The following is a 12,872-nucleotide window of genomic DNA, read 5'->3' as shown; positions in this document are numbered from 1 at the left end:
GACGTTCTTTTTCGAAAACCAAAATCCTAGTTTGATTTATCCTCTAATAAGTGAGATAGAAATCTATTTTTATAAACTGAATATAGTTTATTTATGTCATCAGCAAGGTTGTATAAAATATTTTTGCGATAATATTTTCTTCTGTCTGCCCTATTTTTGTTTTTGTAGACATTTTTTTGGGCGATCCCTCAGAATAAGTAACCTTAACTGAGGACAAATGGGGCAAAATTCATCAATTGAATAAGAAAGAGATATGCAAAAGGTTTTAATTTTCAAAAAATAAATAAACAATTAGAAAAAATAACTAAAATTAAAAAAAATGTTTGTTTATTTGTAAAAGTTGAGCAAATACAGCAACAGTTTGTTTGGCAAGTTTGCTTCCAATGACTTTTACATTTTTTGCCTTTGTCGTACACGAAAGTGTACTGAAAGGGATCGGAACAGACAAAATTTACACTTTACAAAAAATGCTGTAGTTTATCGGAAACTGCATCAAATATTCTTATTTTTTTCTGTAAGTTGATCAAATAGTTGTGTATCAGTGATCCAAATTTGAAAAGATCGAACTATTCTACACGCAAGGATGGGAACACTCACTTGCACAGAGTTACACTCACTTGCTGTTTTCTCGGCTCGGAAGCATGCAATCAAGAAACGATGTATAAACGACTTTTGCCTTGTTGTTTTGTCTAAAAGTTTGCCGAATAGAGTAAGGTTCGCACACGCATACCGAAGTCGTGAGGGAGCTGCGAAGACAACTCTCCACGAGGTGAATGTAAATTACACTCACCTCGTGGAGAGTCGCTTTCACAGCTCTGTCACGACTTTTGTATGCGTGTGTGACCCTTACTCTATTCGGCAAACTTTTAGACAAAACCACAAGTCAAAAGTCGTTCATACATCGTTTCTTGATTGCACGCATCTGAGCTGAGAAAATATCAAGTGAGTGTAACTCTATGAAAGTGAGTGTTCCCATCCCTGGCGCCGTCCACAAATCATGTAGCGCTCTATGGGAAGGGTATGTATGAGCAAATTTTGCGGCCCATAAAAAAGAATTTTCATACAAAAAAGCATTACGGAAGTGGAAAGTAAGTTCAAAACAAATAGATGTTAACATTACGTAATAAATGGATGCTGCCATAAACAAAACCTGCGCTGCTGTAACTTTTATGTGACCAGTATGTTACTTGGGAAGGATTGATAATTCAGAGGTCCGATGTTGGATCCCAGATGCAAACTTGTTTGTATATTGAAATTCATATTTGTGTGTTACTGTGCGACAACATAGACTCCGTCCACAGACAAACATACGTAACACTCTTAAACATGGCTTGGCACATGCATTTAAAGATCAATTCAAATTTAATTTAATTTCCACGATCCTTCCACCAGAGGCGCTAGTGTTCGATCGCTTCGACGTGTACCAGTGTATACGTTGCTAAATCACAGTGTCTCGATCACTCGAGATCTTCGAACAAGTGGCTGTGATGTTTTTGATGAATTTACTCTAAAAGTTACGTCTGTTTGTCTGTGCTTCGTTGCTTTGCGCACTTGAGCGAAGAGCGAAACAAAATAAAAAAGGATTTCATGTTTCTTAAAAATGCAAGCCCCTCATGCAACGAATTGTTGAATTACCAGATTGCTCTAAACTTCCTGAAGAACTTTGCCGAAGACGACCCTCTTCTATCTGCTCTGGATCCCGGGAAGTTTAAAACTTTACTTGACAATTAGCGCCACTTAGTGGCGTAATCACCAATTACAGGTAATCTTCGATATAACGTACCCTCGTTATAGCGAATTCGATATAACGTACATTTTGCTTCGATATAACGTACAACATTGAAACATTTCATTTTTTCAGTAAAATCCTCCAGATAAACTACGAAATCACTTAAATCAATGTTTTGTTGCAGCATTACCGTTTTTACCCAAAATTAGCCTAAATTAGCATAGTATAGCATAGCATCAATACTTGCACAAATCTTGGATGGAGTTGCAAAGTTGAATATATCCATTGACATACTACATACTATCTACAATGTCATAGACCCACTCAGCTCCACACACCTGGCCAAGTCCTTGCAAGCATTTATAAATCCAATCATAAACTTAGAAAGAGCCCAGAACTGAAGCAGCTTCCAATAGCTGAAAGGATGTGGAAAATAGCGAATTTTCAACTTACATGTAGTTATATAACAATATAAAGTACTTAGAGTGTAATCAGATAGATCTCACCTAGTTCCGCGTAGTCCACTGACTCTGAGCGTTGCACCTGTATTAATCTGCTTGAAATTGATCTCAATTATTTCTTCTGGACCCGTCTCCGAAATCAGAAATCCGGAACACACATCTTCAAACGAAGACGATTCTTCCAAATTCCGAACAGTTAAATCGTTAAATGCACAAATTGACACACTAAAAGTATTCACGTCCATCACCACTAAGTCGCCGTACATTATCACAGAAAAAAAAGTACACCTCACTGATCCTCTTCGGTATCACACGCGGAATCTTTACATCGGCGGAATCGGCATTCACGCGTGGACGAGGAAAAACGTCGACACCACGGAAAAGCGCAAATATACAAATAAGTCTCTTCATAAACCAACACTATTAAGTTGCCGCACATTGTCACTGTCACAGAAAACGAGTACATCACCGATCATCTATGGTATCACATGGGGAATCTATTCAGACGGGCTTGGTGGTATAGTGGCTACCGCTTTTGATTCGTATGCAGAAGGTCATGGGTTCAATCCCTGGCCCGTCCCTTTCATCCTGCTTTGTATCTTTCTATCCACTTTCATAGCCATCGCTAGAACCAGAAACGAATTGAAAAAAAAAAAACCTCTCTTCCAACTTCAACTCACAGCACAGCACAGTGTATATACCGCCTACAAGTTGCTGTGCCTGTCAAGTGCTGTGCCGCTTGACTTTATTCACCTTATTCACCACACAATGTATCATCTAACAAACACTATAAATAACCCCCTATCCATGGATCGCATCACCGACCCAACGGTGTCTCCCAGATCTCCCATCCTTTCCGTCTAACAAATACCCCAGTCCGTGCTAGTTGTGGGGATGCAGAGGTGATCTTGGTCTTTGGTAGCAACAACCAGCATACTCTAACATTCCTTTCCCTTCCCAACTAACTATAAGGACGTGGCCGGCGCCGTTATCTTCAAATAAATTTGTTATCAAAGGTGAAGTTCCAATAAAATAAGCATGATTTGATGAAAAAATGGAAGTCTATGGTGTAGTTCCAAAAAAAATCTTCATTGTAGGTCCTCAATATCTGATAATTTTCTTGAGTTCTACTTCAGCACAACTTCTACGCTATCGTTATATCCTGATCCGTATAGATAAAATGCAGCTCTAAACAAGTGAGAGAGATGATAACCACTCAAAAAGAATAGAAAAAGGACTTATAAATTGGGGCAGAAATATAACCCGATAAACGCCTAAAAGTATGCAATGCATGGTTCTTGTAGTTTCATGTAGTTTCGACTGCTGTGTTCAACTTTTCTATTTTTTTTAAACAAATGAAATAAAGAGAGCTCTGTATGTGTGGCATAAGCATACGTTAAAATACTTTTGAAGTTAGATTTTACACAGATAATTATTTCTAATAAAGTAATTGAGTTTTTCCTTCAGCACCCCACAAACTCTCTTTACATACTCACCATACGTAAACTTTTCAGAACTTTTTTATATTTAAAAAAGGAAATCGTGTTAAGTGATGTTCCATTTAATTTGTCTCCTTTGACAGATACGTATTTCGACCTCAACTATATGGTCGTCTTCGGTGTCCGGTATTTACAGGCATTCTACTAACATGCCCAGGTTCATCATCTTTCCATGTTTTGATATAAAATTTCACCAGGTATACTCTACACGGCTTCTCCATTTATGTTTGTACTACATACTCTATGATTGTTTATTCGTGAACAATATGTGAATTTTATGGTGTTATTCTGGGTTATATCAAAGTTATATCGAAAAGATAATGTGAAATCCCCGAAAGAATCCCGGGAGGATATACAGAAGGAATTCTGAGAGTCATATCTGGTAGAGTTCTGAGGGAATCTCAACTGAAAGCTTGGTAGGAATCCCTGAAGTAATCACAGAAGAAATCCCGGGAGGAATTGCTGAATAAACTCCGAGCGAGGATCCCGGCTCATAGGAAGAATTCCATTAGGATTCTCTGAATATGTTTCGACAGAACATTTTGAAAGTATACTAAAATGAATCTGTGAAGTAATTTCAGAAGAAATCCGTGAAAGAATGCTGGGTAAAATTTCTGAAAGAATCCGTTCAGGATTTTCTAAAGCAATTCTGGCAAAAATCCCTGAAGCTATTCCTGAAGGAATCCTGTAAAGAATACCTGATGTATATATTAGAGAGATCATGACAGGAATGCCGGCCAGAAGCTGAGCAGACATTCCTGCAAGAACCATAGAAGATGTCTCTATGATCTAGGGTTGCCTGAAAAAAATCTCGGAAGAAACATATATTTTTTCATATTTTTTTTGGGAGGGATCCCTTAAGGAATAACAGCAGGAATCATGGAAGGAATCTGTGAAGGAATTCCAGCACAAATCCCTGAAAGAATGCAGAAAAGAAAAACTAACATAATCCTGTCAGGATTTTCCAAAACAACGCCTGCAAAAATCCCTGAAGAGAACTCCGGAGCAATCCATACAGCAATCTCGGAAGCAATATCTGAAGGAATCTCGGGAATAAACCTGAGAACCTTTTCTCTAGCCTCTACCTTACTGTCTTCTTTGCCCTCTATTCCAACCCTCTATCCTACGCTCTATCATAACCTTCAACCCTACCATCTACCCTAACCTCTAAACTATCCTCTACTATAACCACTGCCATATCCTTTACCGTACCCTCTAGTCTATATTGTGCTTAATCGTACCGTCTACCCTACTCTCTACCCTATCCTCAAACCTACTCTCTATTCTACCCTTTTCCCTACCGTCTACCCTAACCTTCTACTCCACTCCCTCTACTCTATCATTCACCCAAACCCTCTACCCGACCGTCTGCTCCACCTTCTATCCTACTCGCTACCCTATCATCTACCCTTTAGATATACATATTGCATGGTATTATAGCTCAAACTACCATTCCGTGGCCACTAACTTGGGTATGGTCCGCCATCTTGGATTTCAAATTGGCGTCGGATATTCATTTTTGAGTTCTACTTGTGAAGCCCGATCGATAGATACCCATATTACATAGTATCCGAAGCAGCATTGTCGTTAAAAAGCATATATTCTGGAGTTTTGACTGCCATCTTCGAACCTAAGCCGCCATCTTGAATTTAAATATCCTTGCTACCACTTCCAAATCCTAAGGAATGTGTGATTAATAACTCTGCCGAAGAAATGAACTGTAAATTATTAACCATTGTCAAGATTCCAGGGAAATAACTTTTATTCGCATTGGAAATGATGCTCACAGATCGTGACAATATGCATTCTTTGCAGCATCGTTTACGCCACCTAGTGAACCAGTCACATACTATATTGTCCACTATGAGCAAGGTATGGGTGTGGAGAACATCTTCTCTGAAGAAAGTATTCTAAAATTTTGCATAATTCTGGAGATATTCACATCCAAAGGACTGTCCTATTTATAGGACGCTGGGCGTTCGGGGCATCTGTCCTATAAATAGGACGCTGGGCGGATATGGGTTAAATTGCACTTTGAGAATAAGTGGAGTGTCCCAGCCCTTATTTGATCGTTTTTTTATCGGTATCACACGCGGAAACTTTTCACCGATCGAATTGAATTTTCAGCGGAGACGAGCAAAAACGTTGTTCATTTTTAGTTTTGTGAATTTCACCGAAATCATTATTTGGGATTAAGTTCACGTCGAATCCATCAACACTAGCATAACAAATATTAATTTTTTCTCTGTTTCGATATAACGTACACATCGATAAAACGTGCAAAGAGAATATTTTTTTGTACGTTTTATCAAAGAGTACCTGTAATTGTTAATTCACTAGATAACTCTTGACCTCCTGAAGAACTTTGCCGAAGACGACACTTTTCCATCTGGTATGGTTCGCGAGCTAAAGAAGTTTAAAATTTTACTTGACAACTAGCGTCACCTAGCAGCGAAATCACCAACTAAATGATGAATCTCCAGCAGGCTTGTCCACACTGAGCGCACGAAAATTCTGCTCTTTTGGTTTAGACCACCAAAACCATCATATGTATGCAATCTTCCTATCTTTCCTGATAGAAGGATGTTTGAATATCCTAAATGTCATTTCGAACTGTCAAAAAATCGCACCGCAGTGCCACACTGTGCGCGCAAAGAGAATTTCACCCGGGTGAATTCACCCCAGTGAATTTCTCTTTGTACGCGCAGTGTGGCACAGCGGTGCGATTTTTTGACAGTTCGAAATGACATTTAGGATATTCAAACATCCTTCTATCAGGTAAGATAGGAAGATTGCATACATATGATGGTTTTGGTGGTCTAAACCAAAAGAGCAGAATTTTCGTGCGCTCAGTGCGGACAAGCCTGATCTCCAGATAGCTCTTGACTTACAAAAGAACTTTGCCGAAGATGAAACTTTTATATCTGCCTAGAATCCCGAGATAGCGGAGTTTGAAGCTTTACTTGACAACTAATGCCACCTAGCGGCGAAATCACCAACTAATTGTTTAATCACCGGATTGTTCTTGACTTTCTGAAGAACTTTGCCGAAGACGATTCTCTTCTATCTGCTCTGGATCGCGAACTAGAGAAGCTTAAAATTTTACTTGAAAAAATAGCGAAACCTAGTGGCGGAATCGCAAACTAAATGTTGAATCATTGTTCTTGAACTACTGAATAACTTTGCCGAAGACAGCATTGGTCCAAATCAAGTAGATCTTGAGATATCGCATATGATAACTTATGAGTGCTTCTACTGGCGAGTGAACATAAGCAACCACTTCTACATAAGCGCCTCTATCGGCCAAATTGCCAACTAATTGAATGTTAGCTCGCATTGTGTGGTAGATCTATTCTAGTACTACAACTGTGTCGAAGAAAGTATGGTGCTCTCTTGTAATACTCCTGAGATATTCGCTCACACCCCCAATTAGGTGAAATCCAATGAGTTTTGGGATTCCTACAACACGGTTGTTGGCCCAGCCAACAACTCTGTCCAATACACCACCTACTTAAATTATCACGTTTATACTTTTGCATGCAGTTTGTATGCACACTAGCGCCGCCCTGCGATGGATTTGCCAATGATTTAGTTCATCACTGGACAGCTGTTGACCATGCTAAAAACTTTGCCGAAGATACCAAGTTTGTATAAAGTAATATCGCAATAATACTTACAATCCCAACTATCCCATTTTTATAAGGTACTTGCGTCTCCATCCAGCGGCGGGTGGTGACGCCGCAGATGGCTGTTACCACCCTCTTCAACACGCAAAACGTGCAGTGATGCCAATTAAAGAAGTAAGAAATCATGCGAATAAAATGAGTTGCTATATTAAGGGCGCCTTTGATTCAGTTTCCATAGGAATATTGTCAGAAAAACTGCGCAATAGTGGACTTCCAGGAATTTTGAATAATTTCTTGTATAATTTGTTGTCAGAAAAACATATGAGTTTCAATCTCGGACAACTGACAACTTCCAGAATTAGTTACATGGGCCTACCCCAAGGCTCATGTTTAAGTCCCTTGCTTTATAATTTTTACGTGAAAGACATTGATAGTTGCTTGGAAGGACAATGCACGCTAAGACAACTTGCAGATGATGCTGTGGTTTCTCTAAAAGGCCCACATGCAGAAATGTTGCAAAGACCATTGCAAAATTCTCTAAATAATCTGTCAATCTGGGCAAGAGATTTAGGGATCGAGTTTGCTCCGCAAAAAACTCAATTGGTTGTGTTTTCTAGAAAGCGGAACCCAGCCCAACTGAAACTCAATCTTTTGGGAATAGAAATCGACCAGTCTTTGACTTCGAAATACCTTGGGGTCTGGTTTGATTCAAAAGGCACTTGGGGTACCCAAATCAAGTATTTGGTGCAAAAATGTCAACAAAGGATCAATTTTCTACGCACAATTACCTGAACATGGTGGGGTGCTCACCCGGAAGACCTCATAAAACTTTACAAAACGACTATTCTCTCTGTTATTGAGTATGGCTCTTTCTGCTTCCACTCAGCAGCAAACTGCCACCTAATAAAGTTGGAACGAATTCAATACCGTTGTTTGCGTATTGCTCTCGGCTGTATGCACTCAACGCATAATGCGAGCCTTGAGGTCCTGGCAGGGGTGAAACCTCTCCAGAACCGATTCTGGGAGCTCTCGCTAAGGTTACTTATCAAGTGTGGAGTGAGCAACACACTTGTCATTGAAAACTTCGAAGAAATGCTCAGTCTGAACACTCAATCAAAATTCATGAGAATCTATCTGTTCTTCATGTCATCTGACATAAGCCTACCAAGTTATAATCCTCCCCGTGTACACTTCACTAATGACAGTACCTCTGTTAAATACGATCTGTCTATGAAACAAGCTATTCATGGAATACCAGATCAACTTCGATGTATATCTATTCCTCGCATTTTTAACGAAAAGTACCAAAATGTCAATTCCTGTAAGAGATTCTTCACTGATGGGTCTCGCATAAATGTAACCACTGGTTTCGGTGTCTTCAATGAAAATTTCACCGCCTTCCACAAACTTCAGGAACCTTGTTCGGTTTATGTTGCTGAGCTGGCAGCAATCAATTTCGCTTTGGGGATGATTTCAAACATGCCCGTAGACCATTTCTTCATCTTCTCGGATAGCCTTAGTTCGATTGAGGCACTCCGGTCGATGAAACCTGTAAAACATCCATCTTACTTTCTTACAAAAATAAGGGAGCAGATGGGTGCACTGGTCGAAAGATCATACAAGATTACCTTTGTATGGGTCCCCTCACATTGCTCAATTTATGGCAATGAGAAGGCGGACTCTCTCGCAAAGGTGGGCGCACAGGAAGGTGAGATCTATGATAGAAGAATTTCACATGATGAATTTTTCCATTTTGTTCGCCAGAGTTCTCTTCAAAGTTGGCAAAATGATTGGCGAGATGGCCAGCTGGGACGGTGGTTACATTCCATTATTCCTAATGTTTCTTTGCGAGTGTGGTGGTATGGTCTGGATGTAAGTCGCAATTTCATTCGCGTGATGTCAAGACTTATGTCCAACCATTACTCGCTAGACGCGCATTTACACAGGATTAACCTCGCGTTGAGCAATGTTTGTACTAAGTGCGGTTCCGGTTATGATGACATCGACCACGTAGTTTGGCAATGCCCGGATAATGACGCCTCCAGAGCGCTACTTTTGGATACCCTTGAGGCCCGAGGTAGACAACCCTTTGTTCTTGTGAGAGATGTGTTGGGGACCCGCGATGTCACATACATGGGATGTATTTTCGACTTTCTTCGCTCTGCTGGTATAAAAATTTAATTTGCTTGTGTTTTCTTCTCCAGTTTTTTTTTCTCTGTTTTGTCCTCTTTGTGTTACCAAGCTGCTCCTGGCCATCCGGAAGACCAAGTCCCACAACAAGTTGGTACCAACACCACAAGGCACCGAATACGCTAGCAAGATGCGATTCACCCCCGGATGAGCAGCAGTGAAACCTTTGGCCCAATCCTTACCCTGTCCATCCCTCAAAATGTGACCTTCTAACCTCGAGCTGCCACGAGTACCCTGGCTTCCACCCATTACTAACAGATATCATTAAAAAGTTATTGCTCTGTATAATGTATACTATTAAGTACAAAGAAAGATCCTCGGCTCCGTAAAGCGTTATACGCGATTGAGCCCCAAATAAACAAACTAGATAAAAAAAAATGAGTTGCTTTAAAGTACCTTTTTCTTCGAAAATTTGAAAAGTTGGATTTCCCCGTACTGAAAAATAAAAATTCCCATATAAAACTTCAAGTCAATTGCGGACTAGCTTACCGATTTTTTTTATTTTACAGTGCTTCATTTGGGTCCATTTGCAACCATTTGTGACTATTATTTGGGATTGTGTATTCGCAATTTTGCAAAAATCGACACGGCCTAATGGAGCATATCAGTATTATTTATTGGTGCAAAATTTTACAATGAGAAAATTCCATGTTACATTTTCTGAAAAGTATGGAACGTTTTCTATTATTTATGGGTATCATAGCACATTTTTATGGTTCCGTAAACCGGGGTCAAATTGATCTCCGGGTCGAAATTGATCAGGCGGTTTTCTGTTAGAAGAAGCCCACTTTAAATATTTTCCTCACGAATACCGTTTGGTATCAGATCCCAACAGCACGATACTTGAAAAGAAGCTCTTCAAAGTATGGTTCATCTAACTGAAAAACGCCTGATCAATTTCGACCCGAAGATCAATTAGACCCCGGTTTACGGTACATTTATTCATTCTTTACGGAACATTTTTAAATTTCCTATGAAGCATTTGGTAATTGCAAATAACTTTTTGTCCAATTTTACTACTCATGAAATAGTCATTTTGTTTTATATAATAAACTTGCTGTGATTTTACGATTGATTAAGGTTTTTTTTATCCTTCAAACAAAAGAAAAAAGGAATATGTTTTAACTGTTAAAAAGCCGTTTATATTATTAAATTTTTCTTCACAAAAAAATGCCATCATTACCATAGGTGTACGATCAATTTTGCGTTTTACTGTAGCCAATAGCACGCTACGGCCTCAATAAAATCATAAAACGACTCCAGTAAAACTTGAATATGCAAACTGTTGCTTTATTTATGGGAATACTACGGCATATAATTTCAAACATAGTATTACCTGTACAGCGTATTTGTCTACAAGTCCATTAGAGCAGCACTAACTGGATACCTACGGGAAGTCGTATGTATGAAATGCGTGCGGCACCGCAAACACCCATTCACATTCCAACAAAGTTATGAACAGCAAAAGTGGCCACGGTAATTGCCATACGTGGAGGATCATTTAAACGGTCCTGAAGCGCATATTCAATAATCGTAAATCGCGTTCTGTGCGTTGGCTCCATGCAAATTGATTTATACAGTTAATGGATCTACCAGCGCTCCCAACAGCTCATAACCATAATCGTAAAAAATAATTAACTCACCTATATTAATTGAACCGAATGCTGACGCAGTTTTCTCCTCAATGGGGACGACAACGGCACTAGTTTTCAGGTTCAGTGCTGCTGGTTGCAAGGACGACTATCATCAACGAAAATCGCTGAGCAACACTTTTCTTCTTATTTTTTTGGGCCTTGAGTTTACTCAGAAATCCGGATCGATTAAAGCATTGAATTAAGCCGGTGAAGACATTTTGCCTTTCTCCGATAATGACGATCACATAAATACAGATCTATAAAAGCTGCCACCCACACACGATCACTTCAATCCTGCCTTTTCACAAATTGCGTTTGATAGCCAAAACAACGCACACACACAATATCCACTACAAACCAGCCACCATATAACTATCGTAAGTCGGTAATCTCAAGTGATTACTTTTGTATTAATAAAACCGCAATATCTCACAATAGCTGAGATAAATAATTCATAAAACATGGAATAATCACTTCATCAACAGCTTCCTCTAGCGGCTTCCGATATTTTGTTTTCATCAGCTCTATTTTCCGCTATCTGTCAACGAGGCCCAATCAGAGTATAATCAGCCAACCGTAATCGGTAAACAATCAGCACACTACAAGCTAATCTTGATAACACACCGCCCCTTCGCTTCATGAAGATCTTCAACCACCCACTGCCAATAGCGCGTCGGAATCGCAAACCGAACAACGACGACGGGTCTCACCTAAATCCCAGAGAGCGCGACAGAGAACCACACGAGGAAAATTATCATAAAAACGCCGTCTTATCCCCTTCGATAACTTCAATCAACTAAAAGACTGGAGTGGCGCAATTCCGCCTCGAAGTCGCTGCCTCTTTTTCGGTCTTTCGATCTTTCCTCCATGCCCCCTTCTCGGCTGGAGGATTCGAAAACGTAGGGGACAGCACCAACAGCAGCACAAAGAAGTCCAGAAGCGGGCGACGACCACCACTGCGCGGGCTGTTGTTGACTCATTCTCTCTGACGCAAGCTGTAAACTGCTCTGCAACACCCCTCGGTTCCAGGTCCCCGTCCTGGCGACATACCCACACCTACAGTCCCAGCCCAGAGAGCGGCCAAACACAAGCACACGTCTTGGAAGTCAAGTTGGAAGAAACCCCGATGCCGGTCGAAGTCGACGACAGACCGACCGACCGACGGCTCGGTAGAGCTCTCCTCGAGACATTTTTGAACTGCTAGCCGGATGGTTGGATAAAAAACGGTGAGTGGAAAGAAAGAAGCACTCCACAAACTGAAATATGGGAAAAAGCTTAATGTGAACCTACTCAGGTCGGGGGCCCTAGTCTCTTTTGGAATTCTCATGGGTGTGAGACAGAGATAGAGAGAGAGTGAACCATAATCGGCGCGACGGACGGTGGCAGTAAAAACTGGTTGGCCAAGAAGCTTCGCAGTATCGCGTGCGCTGGTGGCAGACAGCCAAGTGGATATGGTATGAACCGAACGTAAATGCGAATCGTGTGGTGCGTACTTTCTTGGCCCTTTCAGTCTGTGGTGATGGTCAGTCTGAAAAAGAATGTTTAATTCAGCAAACCCCACTTTGACGGTGGTAATTACGGTTACAGTACAGACCTAGGAAAGAATCCAACTGATAAAATCATACCTGAATGTGATATGATCATTACTATAGGTGCATGGTGTCAAGATATGTTTGCAGGAGCCAAGTAGGCAACCAACGGAAAATCTTTTGATTTCCTAATGAAAAGGAAAT

The 12,872-nt window shown here is 40.3% G+C and overlaps 1 protein-coding gene across 3 annotated transcripts in view; it reads right to left on the bottom strand.

The window, feature by feature from the left end:
- Positions 1-12,501, bottom strand: part of LOC134292063 (GATA-binding factor A) — a 223,808-nt gene extending 211,307 nt beyond the window's left edge. Inside the window, exon 1 of one of the 3 annotated variants that reach the window (XM_062860771.1) lies at positions 11,149-12,501. The gene's annotated coding sequence lies outside the window, so the exon portion shown is untranslated. The remainder of the gene's footprint in view (positions 1-11,148) is intronic. The other 2 variants (XM_062860772.1, XM_062860770.1) reach the window with 2 other exon arrangements.
- Between the last annotated feature and the right edge of the window lie 371 nt (positions 12,502-12,872).

This window comes from Aedes albopictus, chromosome 3, assembly GCF_035046485.1.
Source record: "Aedes albopictus strain Foshan chromosome 3, AalbF5, whole genome shotgun sequence".
Lineage (NCBI taxonomy): Eukaryota > Metazoa > Arthropoda > Insecta > Diptera > Culicidae > Aedes > Aedes albopictus.
Note: the sequence above shows the minus strand (reverse complement) of the source record. Positions and strands in the feature narration are given on the sequence as shown.